The sequence below is a fragment of the Triticum dicoccoides genome, chromosome 2A, assembly GCF_002162155.2.
Source record: "Triticum dicoccoides isolate Atlit2015 ecotype Zavitan chromosome 2A, WEW_v2.0, whole genome shotgun sequence".
Taxonomy (NCBI): domain Eukaryota; kingdom Viridiplantae; phylum Streptophyta; class Magnoliopsida; order Poales; family Poaceae; genus Triticum; species Triticum dicoccoides.
In genome coordinates, this window is record NC_041382.1 from 180262359 (window position 1) to 180275770 (window position 13412).

Consider the following 13412-nt stretch of genomic DNA (forward strand, 5'->3'; position numbering starts at 1 on the left):
AACCCACACACTATATCTCTCTAGGTTTGTATCTCTCTCACACAACCCCACGTAGGTGGTGTACGTATACAAGAAGAGAATAGGTGCACCGTGCACATACCCACGCTTCGTGCCCAGCCACACCCGCGCGGGTACACGGTGGAGCTCATTTCTTTACGAAATGGCAGCCCGCGTGCTAATTTGAACGCCTGTAGCGGTTGTTTACCTAGGAAGGTCGTGTACCACGCGTGCACGAAACAAAGTTCCACTTGACCCATTGCCGCGTTATTTTTAAATAAAGTTATAGCGCTCAATGGCACATACACAGAATATAAAAACGATTTTTATGGAGGAAAAGATAGTCCGCTCTTCAGAGTATCTCACACAAGGCTCCGATGGCCTCTCTCTCTCTCTCTCACCGTTGGTCACTGATCCGGCCGCATCCCGTCCGCCGGGGGAAAGGGAGTGCGGTGGCCTCTCTCTCTCTCTCACCGTTGATCACTGATCCGGCCGCATCCCGTCCGCCGGGGGAAAGGGAGTGCGGTGGCCTCTCTCTCTCTCTCTCTCACTGTTGGTCACTGATCTGGCCGCATCCCGTACACCGGGGGAAAGGGAGGAAGTGCATCGTTTCTCCGTTCAACGGCGCTGAGGCAGCACGTCCCGATCTATGGTACATGTCGTCCTCTCTGACCAAGCTCCGGCGCTGCAGGGCCTACGCCACCTGCTCGTAGATTCCGCCCGCCGCCGCTCACCTAGTTACATCCTGACGACCTCCAGGTATCCCCTTCGGCCTTGCTCCACTGCCCGTTTTCCCATGTCGCTGCATGTGGATCTTCCATAGTTCTTTGCCCAAAACGTAGCTCGTCCAGCGTACTTTCCATATTGCATTCTCGTCCTCACACCGTTTTAGACAAACACAACCATGTTGTTATCTTCCCTTAGGACAAGGAATATGCTTCTTTTTTGTCGTCGCATGTGTCATCAACTGTTATTGGCCAGTAATTGTTTCCTTTCTACCTCTTTTTTGCAAATAGGGCTATCCATTTCACCTCGTTGCTATTGCGACCTTTTGGTGAACTGCACAAATCATTTTTTTCTTAAGAGTGTTTTGTGCAGTTGTACTAAAATGTCACACGGGCAACGTCTCTACATTTCAGTGCGACTGCATAAAGGGAGATTGGTTTTGCTCTATCCTCCTCATCCAACTCCGAGCCTAATCTTCTCCAACTAGTTAGTCTTAAGAGAGACTGCAAAGGTGACCGACTTCTATTTGTGTGTTTATTGTTTCATCAGCAGTCCTCTACTATCGTAATCACACTTGATAACTTTGGAGCAGGGACACTCAGCTCTATTTTAGTGGAACTACACAAAATGATCGGAATGTTGCATGCTCCAAACAGCTACTTTTTTCCCCAACATGCCTTGTTGATTTAGACAGAGTTGGGGGGACGTTGCTGCCAATGAAAGCATGGATCAATTTTAATTTAACACCTTCTCACAACTTTGTCTTCAGTTGTGATGTAATTATTAGCTCTGATCTGCTAATAATTGACATGCATTAACAAGGAAGTTAGTTTTTTATTGTTTCCGAAAGAGCATCAATGGCAAGACACGCGAAACAAAAGCTGAAAGCTCACACCATTGTACAATTTCATGTCGCTGGAAAATTATTTATATAGTATGTCAATTATGTAAACAAATGATGGAAGCTTGATAGCATTGCCAGAAGCCTCTTCATCATCCGGGTCCATGTGCCATGCACAAAACTGTACTCCTTCGTTCCTAAATATTTGTCTTTTTACAAATTTCAAACGGGCATATTTTAGAGTGTAGATTCACTCATTTTGCTTCGTATGTGTACTCCCTCCGTTCTTAAATATTCTATTCGTCTTAACAGAGATTTCAACAAGTGACTACATACGGAGCAAAATGAATGAATCTACACACTAAAATATGTCTATATACATCCGTATGTACCAGTCCATTTGAAATCTCTAAAAAGACAAATATTTGAGTAGTCACTCGTTGAAATCTCTAGAAAGACAAATACTCCGGAGTATATTTAAGAACCGAGGGGGTAGTGCACAACCGCATGGGAGACTCAGCCCGGTCATTGCGCCGCATTAATAGTGAGTAATGAGCAGTCAAATCATAAGCCCCACCTTTCCCACTGTAAGTTGCTTTGAAGAAGCAACCATCAATACGCTCTTCTTTGAATCCGCTCATACTACTCCATCCGTCACTGTTTATACAACGCGCTTCAGAAAAAAGAAAAAAAGCTGTGGGACCAAGGCGACTAGCAATCGGCCTGAAAAATAGTATTGGTAGTTATAGCACGGCATCTATTACTAGAGGGAATAATGCGTACACACATGCATGCAGTGCTTCCACCCTGGGTATACACATGCATGCACTCCGTAGTAGTACAGTACATGGAGAGAAAACTATGGACTTGATTGCGGTTAGCACGCCCTAATTAATTGAGCATTAAACCAAACGCGTCTAAAGTCTCTCTGGTGGTGGAAATGCATTGAGAGAAATGCATCATAATGAAGCGCGCCCTGTAAACTGTGACGGAGGGTGGAGTAGTATGAAGGTGCAAAACCAAGTATGCGTACTACTGCGCTTGGCTCTTCGCCCCTTCGTGAAGTCGAACAATGATGGTACTCCGCATGTTGGGTACTACAGTGTATGCCTCTGACAATCTGACACCTAATGGACTGATGCATGTCCACCGAGGGTAGGTTGCATTAGTCAAAAGGAGTAAGCGAGCTTCACCTTGTCCTACAAGCTTCTCCTCATTCTGCGAGTTGACGGGACACACCAAAAAGTAGTGCTAGTCCATACTCCCTCCTTTCCGGTTAATATGGCTTAATCTTTTTTGCGGGTAAATGAGAGAGCTTTATTCATATATAAGCATTCTTAGGACGATCAGCCAAGACACTGGTCACTAGGAAGCGAGGTACCCCGCAAAAGAAGAAGTAGGAAGAGAGGTGTTTCATCAAGCCAGCTCTCGGCCACATTCAAAGTGCAGCAAGCACGGTTCGCACGAAGATGCGCCGCAAGGTTTGCTGACCTGTTTACATGCTGAATAACAAAAAAAGAGGAAATATTACTGAGTGCTACTATTTGTAACAGGATATGAGCCAGAATTAAGCAAGAATTGTGGCGAGTGTTCCATGCAATCAACTTCCATTATCACATGCGAGAACCCTCAAAGAGAACCAAATGTGTTGAAGATTGCTTTATCACATTTTAAAATTATAATAAGAGTGCAGACGCTCCTCCATCCGGTTCCTAGTACTAGTATAGTACGTACCTTTATGGACTATAGTAGTAGTACTAGTAAACTTTGCACTTGGCTGTTCGGGAAGTCGAACAATAATAGCACTAGTAGTATAGTGTATGCTTCTAGCAATCTGACACCGAATTAACTGTTGCACGTCCATGGCCTGAGCGAGGGAGAGCTTGCATTAGTCAAAAGTTTCTCCTTGTCCTGCGAGCCACCGCGCGCAAGCTTCTCCCGTCCTGCAACCTTCTTCTCGTTCGGCAAGTTGACGGGACACATCAAAGTAATGCTAGTCCATGCTGCCTCCTCTCCAGTTAATATGGCTTAATTTCAAACGAGATAAATACACTCTGTCATTGTATATTTGTAAAAATACGGTCAGTGGACTTCATAATACGCTCATTGTGCTCAATATATATATTTTCCGGTGTTCATACAGTCACTAGCTCACCCTGACTGAGTATGTGTGTGCATGCACGTGTAGGTTGAGCACTTGAGCGTGATCGTGTGTGTTCCGTCGTGTGCTCGGACATGCATGCATTAGGGCGTCGCGCGCGTTTTTGCGTCCATGTGTACGTGTGACTGTTGCATACACATAGGGGGAGTATGTGTAGGGGCCACTAAGGAGCAGTCAAATCACACAGTAAGTTAGTCGGAAGAAGCAACCATCATTTCACTCTTGAATGACACGTACGCAATATAAAATGGTTGATATGGAGAGAAAAAGAAAACCACTATATATACACTAGCAGGAGCCTAAGCTACAAGCCTGCTTGCTTAGGTTGCTCTCTTCACAAGCATAGAACGACGGGCCTGATCCCGCAGCTGGGGGAAGGGAACAATGTTCTGCGTAGACGCGGTCGACATCGGCGAGGGAGAAAACCCCACAGTCGGTGCGTCCCAATCGGGGGTCACCGCGGTATGGGCCGATGTCGCGTCCCAACCGCCCTTCTAGCTACAGCCCGACGTCCCAGGTAGTCCATCTTCCTTTTGGAGCCGGCTTGCTCCACTGCCGTAGCTCTATCTCCATGTCGATCTTTCTCTACTTCTACTGGCTTCTACTTGTGATGAGTTTATGTCTCATGAACTAGTGCAAGTACTATTATTCTAATCACACTTCTTCAATATCTTTGCCATCAGGGATGCTCAGGTCGATTTTAGTGGAACTGCACAAAAGCATCGTATGATCCGAGGGTGCCAGCCATCTTTCCTTCGACAGATTCTACCTGGCCAGGAAATTAAATCATGTTTAGGGTTTAGGGTTTAAGTCGTAGTGACCCCATCAGTAGTTTTTCTATCGTACACGCTCTCATAGCTTTTTTCTTTAGTTGTGAAGTAAATATTGGCTATGATCTATGAATCATTGAGATGCATCAGCATGCGTGTTAGTTTTCCTTTGTATTTGATGGAATGTTGTAACGGGGCAACCTTGGAACAGGAATGAAAATGGAGTGGAAAAGTTTCCGTTTTTTTGGAGAAAAATGGAAACGGAGAGAAACCAACGTTTCGTTTCGTTGGATCGCGCCATCGAGCAAAACCAACGTTTAAATCATGTCTGTCGTGTTCGTGTCTCACCCTCCTCCACGGCTCGACCCTACACGGTCGCTCGGCATGCCACTCACTGCAAACCGAGTAGTATACCATAACTTTCCCGCCTGCTTGTCGATGGATCACGCCATGGAGTACTAGCACTACTAGAAGAGATTGACGAGTTGGGGGAGGACAGCTAGCTGTAGCACGGACTCCCAAGAACTTACTACTGGAAGAGATCGCACATGTTGTAGCCGGCTATTGCGACCTTTGAACGCGGAGCAGCCGCGTGCACCCGGAAGCGGCGCGGGCGACGCTCTCTTGGTCGGTGCGCCGCTTCAATGCTGGCGCCAGTGAGAGGTCGCGACCGCTCTGGCCGGGCATGAATGCGGCACTGACCGTTTTGGGCGGGAAGCACGCGCGGGTGATGAAGAGGGTTCGGGTTGGTCAGGACCGGCCGTGGCAGCGGTCCGGACATGCGCAAACAAGAGATGTTGTACGTTAATATTGCTGCATATATAATTAACAATGTAAATAATGTGCCAGTTGGACAAATATGATTGGAGATGGAGATGGAAATGGAATTTTACGTAAACACGGATATGCATGTCTATGTCTATGTGTGTGTGGGCGACGACTCTCGCGACTTGGAAGCGGAGGCGTGTTTTTGATCGAGTTTTCTTTCTTGGTACGTTAGAAAATCAGTTTGTCTAATTCACATCTAGATGTTATTTAAGGATATCACATCTAAGCTCCCACAAGTATATAATGTAGCAACAAGAAACAAAAAAAAACTAGGAAAAGACCACAAACAGAGTGGACATCAACTTATATGTGACATAACTATGTCACATCTAGATGTGTCCTAGACAGACCCTTAAAAAATTGTCCGCCAGTTTTCGTTTCTTTTTTCCGGGAACGCGCGTATTCTATTTAAAACCACTGCTATGGAGAGATTTTTTACTCCATTATAGCCTCTTGTTTGATAGAGTTTCTCGCGTCTCGCTCTCTCACCCTCTCCATATCAAAACAAGATGACAGTGTCCACTCTATCTCTCTCCTCACCGGTGGTCACAGATCCGGCTGAATCCCGTCTGCTGCGGGAGGTGAGGAGGTGCAGCGTTGACGTTGTCGCCGCCGGTGACGGAGGAAGCCGATGCACACCGTCCTCTCGGAGCCGGCGCTGGCGCGGACGAAGATCCTCCGCGCCCTTGTTCGCTGCCGTCGTGTGGGCAGATCCTGCCCGCCCGCCTAAACGACATCTCGCCCACCTGAGGTATAACTTCTTGTACTGGTCCAGCTCCCCAGGTCACTACGTGCGTGTTTTCTTCTATGCGACTACTCCCCAGCTCCCCATGCATAGTAGCTAGGGTTCGTCGGCTGGTCCAACATCACCTACTAGTACTATTATAGAGGAAATGCCACTCAAAAAATTGTCCTGATTTATGCCTCGGTTGAGGTATACATGTTGTTTCGACAAAAAGTACATGGTGGTTGTGCGGTCATTGTCCATATGGTGGTAGTACTATCACTGGTTAAATGAAGAAATGCTTTTTTTCTCGGGTATCCTGGTTTAGTTCCCATCAAGATAATTATGATGCTTCTGTTTGTTGGTGTACTTTTCATTAATTCTTATTGACAATTGAGATGTCGTTGCTAACCCTTTTTTATATTTTTGGAAACAGCGATGCATGTCTCCATACCCAGGCATGTCTTCCTCAATTTTAGTGGAACTGCACAAAATTGGATGGCCATTGTTGTTCCGCCTCACTGTCCTCTGCCACGTGGTTCTTCCTTCCTCAAGCTTGATTACTGAGAAGAAACAGACCACAGTGAGGATTTATCGAACTTCTTAGGTGCCTCACCCAAACTTGATGCCAAATGGATGATGCATCACCACGATGACCTATCGATGCTCATGGTTGCGCCTCATGGTTGCATCGGCTGGTGAAGCTGGTCGATTTTCGACGAAAAACAAGTTGTCTTCCATCAGTGCTCTTTGCTTGTTACGCACAAAGATGATATCCTTCGTCAGTTCACCTTGGTTGCATTGGATACGCAGTCGTCTTTCACGTTGGTGCAATTTTCGCTAGGGTTTTACGACAGGTGGGCCCAAAATGTGGCTGGCTCACCTGTCATACAGCCAAAAGCAGGTGCAGTGAAGGCACCGGAGCTCAGTCCATACTACAGTAGTATATACTAAGCGGGTGCCTCAACGCTTGTTTGCTAGGGTTTGCACTCTCCACACGCTCGCCGCACTACATATATGTTACTCCCTCCGTTCCGAATTACTTGTCTTAGATTTGTCTATATACAGAGGTATCTAGCACTAAAATGAGTCTAGATACATTTGCTATGGTTTGCTATATTCACAGTCTCTCACCCTCTCTTCACCAGATCTAAACAAGACTGCGTTGGCCTCTTGTCTCTCTTTCCCCCCTACAGCCGGTGAAGGAGGCGTCAGTATCCCGTCGCACAGAGAAGGGGAGGAGGTGCAGTGTTCACTCTATCGCCTTCGGCGAGGGAGGCAATCCACTGTCGGCTGCACTATTCACTTTCACCCAGCGCCTATGCGAGAGGGCCACCGACCCCTTCTTCCTCGCTGTCGTACTTAGTGTGGGCAGATCCGGCCTCCCGCCGCATGCCTTGCCACATCCCGACAACCCTAAGGTATAAGTATCTTTGAAATCGTCGTTGCTCTAGCTGCGTGTGGATCTTTTTCGATCTGTAGTCGAATCTAGGTCTTGGTTCAAAGAGGAATGAAGGGTGCGGTGGGATGGAGCAAGAATCTAGGACGTGGTTCAATGAGGAAAGGAGGGGCGGAAAGTAGTATAGACTGGCTATCCAACCGCTTTGTAGGTCAAAAAGGGAACAAGGGGGTAACCCAGTACACACATCTGTAAGGAACCGATCTCTTTGTTGAAAAGGGAAAGAAACTGGGGGGTCGGGTAGTTTGTGCACGACTAAATTTGCTTCCCTCACATAGGAAGAAGGTTCAAAGAGAACAAATATGGGACCAGCGCATATATGCTGCTTGGCTACATACTCTGCATCACCCATTTATACATGTGGACGCACATGGTGCTGGCATGTCCCATGCAGCTATTTTGCTGTTGTTAATCTCAGAATTAACTACTGATCTGTTTTAAAAGAATTTCTCTGTTAATATGAATGAATGCAACTGTTTTAGAAATGCTACTGTCCTATACTTTGTTTTCCATCAAGATAAGGTAGATGCTTCTTTTTGTGGCCACATGTTTCATCCTCCTTTATTGGCCAATAATTGTTTTCTTTTTTGCCTCTTAAAACAGGGATATCTATTCAACTTGTTGCTATAGAAAACTTAAATGTCACACCGGCAACTTTGCTTGATTTCAGTGCAACTGCACAAAACTTGATTGGATTTCCTATACATGTTGGTAGATTCGTATTTTATGTTGGTTGTCTCATGAAAGGTTAGTACAGGCCTACATCCACATGATTGTGCAGTGTGCTTTGAGATGTTGTGCTACTTGTATTGGTACTGTTTTAAATAAATGATGAATTGAAGCTATTGTATTGCTGTCTTTCCCATTAAGTAGTGAACAAAAATGGGACCAACCCAGACATGATGCTTGTTGCTTTGTTACAAAAAATTCAGCATCACCCCCTTTATAAGCCAGTAATTGATGCCACTCTCAGAATTAACTACCGAATCTTATTTCAAAACTGCAACACTTGTTAGGGATTGGCGGGATTACCATTTTTGTGGCCGCATGTTTCATCCTCCTTTATTAGCCAGTAATTGATTCCTTTTTTGCCTCTGTTTATACAGGGATATCTATTCAACTTGTTGCTATTGTGACATTTTGCTTCGCTACGCGAAACACTTTGCTTGATTTCAGTGCAACTGCACAATACGAGATTGGATTTCCTATTTGTGTTGGCAGATTCGTACATGATCTTGTGTGCGTCATGACAGGTTGGTACTTTCCTTCATCCACATGATCGTGCAGTGTGTTTTGAGATGATGTGCTACTTGTATTGGTACTGTTTTAAATAAATGACGAATTGAAGCTATTGTATTGCTGTCTTTTCCCATTAAGTAGTGAACAAAAATGGGACCAACCCAGACATGATGCTTGTTGCTTTGTTCCAACAAATTCAGCATCACCCCCTTTATAAGCCAGTAATTGATGCCACTCTCAGAATTAACTACTGAATCTTATTTCAAAACTGCAACACTTGTTAGGGATTGGCGGGATTACCGTTTTTGTGGCCGCATGTTTCATCCTCCTTTATTAGCCAGTAATTGATTCCTTTTTTGCCTCTGTTTATACAGGGATATCTATTCAACTTGTTGCTATTGCGACATTTTGCTTCGCTACGCGAAACACTTTGCTTGATTTCAGTGCAACTGCACAAAACGAGATTGGATTTCCTATTCGTGTTGGCAGATTCGTATTTTATCGTTGTCGGTCTCATGAAAGGTCAGTACAGGCCTTCATCCACATGATTGTGCAGTGTGCTTTGAGATGTTGTGCTACTTGTATTGGTACTGTTTTAAATAAATGTTGAATTGAAGCTATTGTATTGCTGTCTTTTCCCATTAAGTAGTGAACAAAAATGGAACCAACCCAGACATGATGCTTGTTGCTTTGTTACAACAAACTCTGCATCACCCCCTTTATAAGTAGATGGAAGCACATACTGTTGTTGCGCCCACTCTAACCTGGAACTGAATCTTAGTTCAAAACTGCAAACACTTGTTAGGGATCGGCAGGAGTACCATTTCTGTTAGGGATCGGCCGGAGTACATGTTTAAGAAATGTATTGTTCAGATAATGTCTCTGTTATTATATATCAGTTACAGACTTATAGTGTTTTACAAATGGTACTATCCTGCTTTGTTGTTCTTTCTACATGTTTAACCAAGGTATTGTTAAGATAATGTCTCTGTTAAAATGAATCAGTCGCATTGTTTTAGGAATGATACTTTTCTGCTTTTTCATTCTTTATACATCTTGAAACAAGGCATTGTTAAGATAATGTCTCAGTTAATATGAATGAATCACAGTGATTGAGAATTGCTACTCTCTTGCTTTGTTTCCCATTAAGATAAGGTAGATCAGTAGATGTTTTTCTTCTGGGAGTACAAGTCATCAACCGCTATTTCTCTGGAATTGTTTCCCTTATACCTTTTGTTGCTTACAGGGATATCAAAATTAAAGCTCAGTTTTATTCCGACTTCGATTTTAGTTCAACTGCACAAAAGGAGCCAATGTGTCCAAGGCAAACTGCTGCATTATTGGGTCCAGTTGGTCGTTCCACTTTGCAGAAAGAAGCAGTCATAGTTTGCGCTACATTACAAAAGGAATGACCGAGAAGCTTTACAGAGTATTAGGCCTTCCACTATGTAGGGCAAAAGAGGTGCCAATTTCACCTTTTCTTAGTTTGGCACAGAATCCCTCCATTGCTACAGCCGGTGCCATAAATATTAGACACCGGTGACATGACTAGTCTGCAGAGACCATTGGCAATTTAACAACATGTGGAGTGCCCTGGGCAAGAAGTGCCCAAACAAGTACAAGAAGCGATAGGACTCCATGATCATAGGCATTACATATTTTGAATGGGAAAAGCTTGTCAAAGTTTAGTCATTGATGTTAACAAGAAGCGACAGGACTCCACGATCATAGGCATTACATATTTTGAATGGGAAAAGCTTGTCAAAGTTTAATCATTGATGTTAGCAAGAAGACGTTAGTTTAATATATTGGAATTGGAAAACCTTGTCAAAATTTGCTCATCGATGTTAGCCAGAAGACATGCGTTTGATATTTTTGAGTGGGAGCCCTTGCTGTGAGCAGCGTCGAGTGTTTTTTCCTATTCATGTGTTCAGTTTAGAAGTAAATAGTTACTCTGCTGAGATATTCATGTGTTAAGAGTTTGTTCTGAATATTGTCTATGTAATGCCAGGCCTTGTGTTTGATTGCAAAGTTGAGCCTGGAATGTTGTGACATGCGGCATCACGAGCTATTCACCGTGCCTCATGAGAATAATGCTTCGTATTGTTTTACATGTCGATCTAATGCCAGTGATTTGCTTGTTAAGAAGATCATCCTCTTCTATTGTTTCCGTGCTTAAGAAGTTCATCGTCTGATCTTTCATTCATAGCCTCTACGATAAGTCGGGTAGGTTAGACGTGAAACCATATGATCTTCTGACCAACTCATGATATTAGGCCATGATTGGATCGTCGTTTTCCAACCAAAACCGCTTGTAAAACTGACGCTTGTAAATTAAAGCAGATGGTCTCGGGCGAAGGCGCTTGGTTGGTCGATTTCGACTAGTAAAATATCGGAAGTACTTGACACACGATAAAAACGCTGAACGACACTCGGACGATTGCTAATCCAGCCGTTAGCTATTGTTTCAGCCTTGCCCATGGATGGCATGATACGCACGTCGTGCATGTGTCGTCTGGTAATGTCGTCCATATAGCAGTGCTCGTAAAATATACACTGGTCTCTCAAATTACACGCGTAACCCGCCGGTTTTACTTACAGACCTCGGGCCCTCGGTTTCATTACGCCTGTATTTTACGCGTTGTTTTCGATGACGAGTAAATTACACTTGTATGTTAATACAGGTTTGAAATAAACCAGAGCTCCCAAGCGCGGCCTTACCATTTCATGCCATCTCAGTTTCTCGAAGGTGCTCATAGGTGTCCGATGATCCTGGCTTCCTGAATGAGTAGCGGGCGTTGTATCAGACCATCCGTAGGGCCCGCGAGGCCCTCTCCGTTGTCCTTCGAGTTGTTGCGCTCGCCGTGGCGCCGAGCATTGTTAACATCGTCAACGAACATGAGGAATCAGGAGATGACTTTATTTTGACTGGATGACACTAGGGACCCACTAGGGCCATAGCCGTACGTACGCAAGTGCCTCCTTATTAAGTACAACTATTTTTTTTTGCTTTCTCCTGGTTTCCTGACATCACGGTCCCACACCATTGTCAACCTATGTAGTCAATATAAACGAGAGAATTGCACAAGGTGCGGCCGACAGCTGGGACCAAGCAACTCGAGCAGTATTTGTGTTTTTGAGGCGTGAGCACTGCGGAGTTTTTCTTGGCGATGATTTCGTTGTTGTTCAGAGGAGAGCAGGGTATTAACTGGGTGGGCTGTGGCCCGTCTAGCCCAGGCCAGATATCTAGCCCAGATACTAATTTTTTCAAGATGAAAATGGCTAGCCCAGCTATACGTCTTTTTGAGGAATACCCAGGCAAGGTCAACTTGTTATTCTCCGCCCCGCTGGGCTGCAAATCTTTCCTAGGAGGGATGCATTAGGCTTAACAGGAAAATGGGCTTTAAAAAAATAATAAATGGGATGTAATTATAAAAAGTGGGCAGTAACTATAAAAAAATGCACCAAACACGAAATTAGTTTATAAAATATTATTTATGGATTTTGAAAATCTTAAATTTTCATTGTTGCGCGCGCAATGTTTCGTTGGATTTTTACGTAATACAAATTTATATTTAATCTGACTAGAAATTTCGGGATAAAAATATTTCGGAGCCCATCAAAATGTGGGAAATTTTATTTAATTCTGTCTTCAACGGTTGGTTGAAATTATTAATCATTGTCCTAGCTAGAAAATGGGTTGTACTTTTAACAAACTGTAAATGGGCTGTTGTAAATTCCATTAGAATTCCAAAATGGGCTATACATTCTTACAAAACGTAAATGGGCTATAAGTTCTCTGCCACACACTTGTGGGCCTACTAAGTGACGCGTCCCCTAAAAAAATTAGTCGACGCGTATGCAAGGCTTTGCCAACTTATTATAGTCAACACACGGTTCTAGCAGCAGGGGCCGTTGGATGTCTATCCAACGGATGTCGTGCTTCTTCTTCAATCTCGGATATTCTTAGCTTCAGCCGCCCAAAAAAATGATTCCCCCCCTGACATCTGGGGCGCACCATTTCGGAGGCTGACCTGTGGGCCTACTAAGTTGGAACGTACCAAGGGCTTTGTCAACTTAGTCAATAATAAACGTTTCTAGCTTCAGTGACCGTACGATGTCCATCCAACGGCCATAGTGCTTCTTCAACCTCTGGTCTTCTTGGTCCAGCTGCCCAAAGTAGCGCCGATCGTGCTGCCTACTCCTGCCTCCTGTGGCCGGTTGTGCTGCCGCGGAGGCCTCACCGCCCCCATACTACTCTCACCGCTAGCCAGGCCATCCCTCCACTCACCCACACCCCCTGTTATTCTGCGGCGACGGCAACCTCACACCACAGCCGAACCAGTGAACCCTTGTACTCCTCTCCACGCGGGCTTCCACTGCTGCGTCTTCCCCGGCTCCGCGTCGTCCCCTTCCTAGGCCTCGCCGTCGTCCAGACCACTGCCCTGGTGCTCTCGACGCGGCGTGGTCAACGACCGACTTCCATCGGAAGAGTACTGTACGTGGAGAGGCTGATAGCTGGGTCCAGGCGGCCGCAAGGAAGTGCCTCCTTATTATGCGCAAAATAATTATTCCTCCACCTTACAGCAGGGACCCACCGGACGGGCCACCTTATTTCACGAAAAAATGTTTCCCCCCTGACTGCTCGGACCCATCGAACGGGCCAG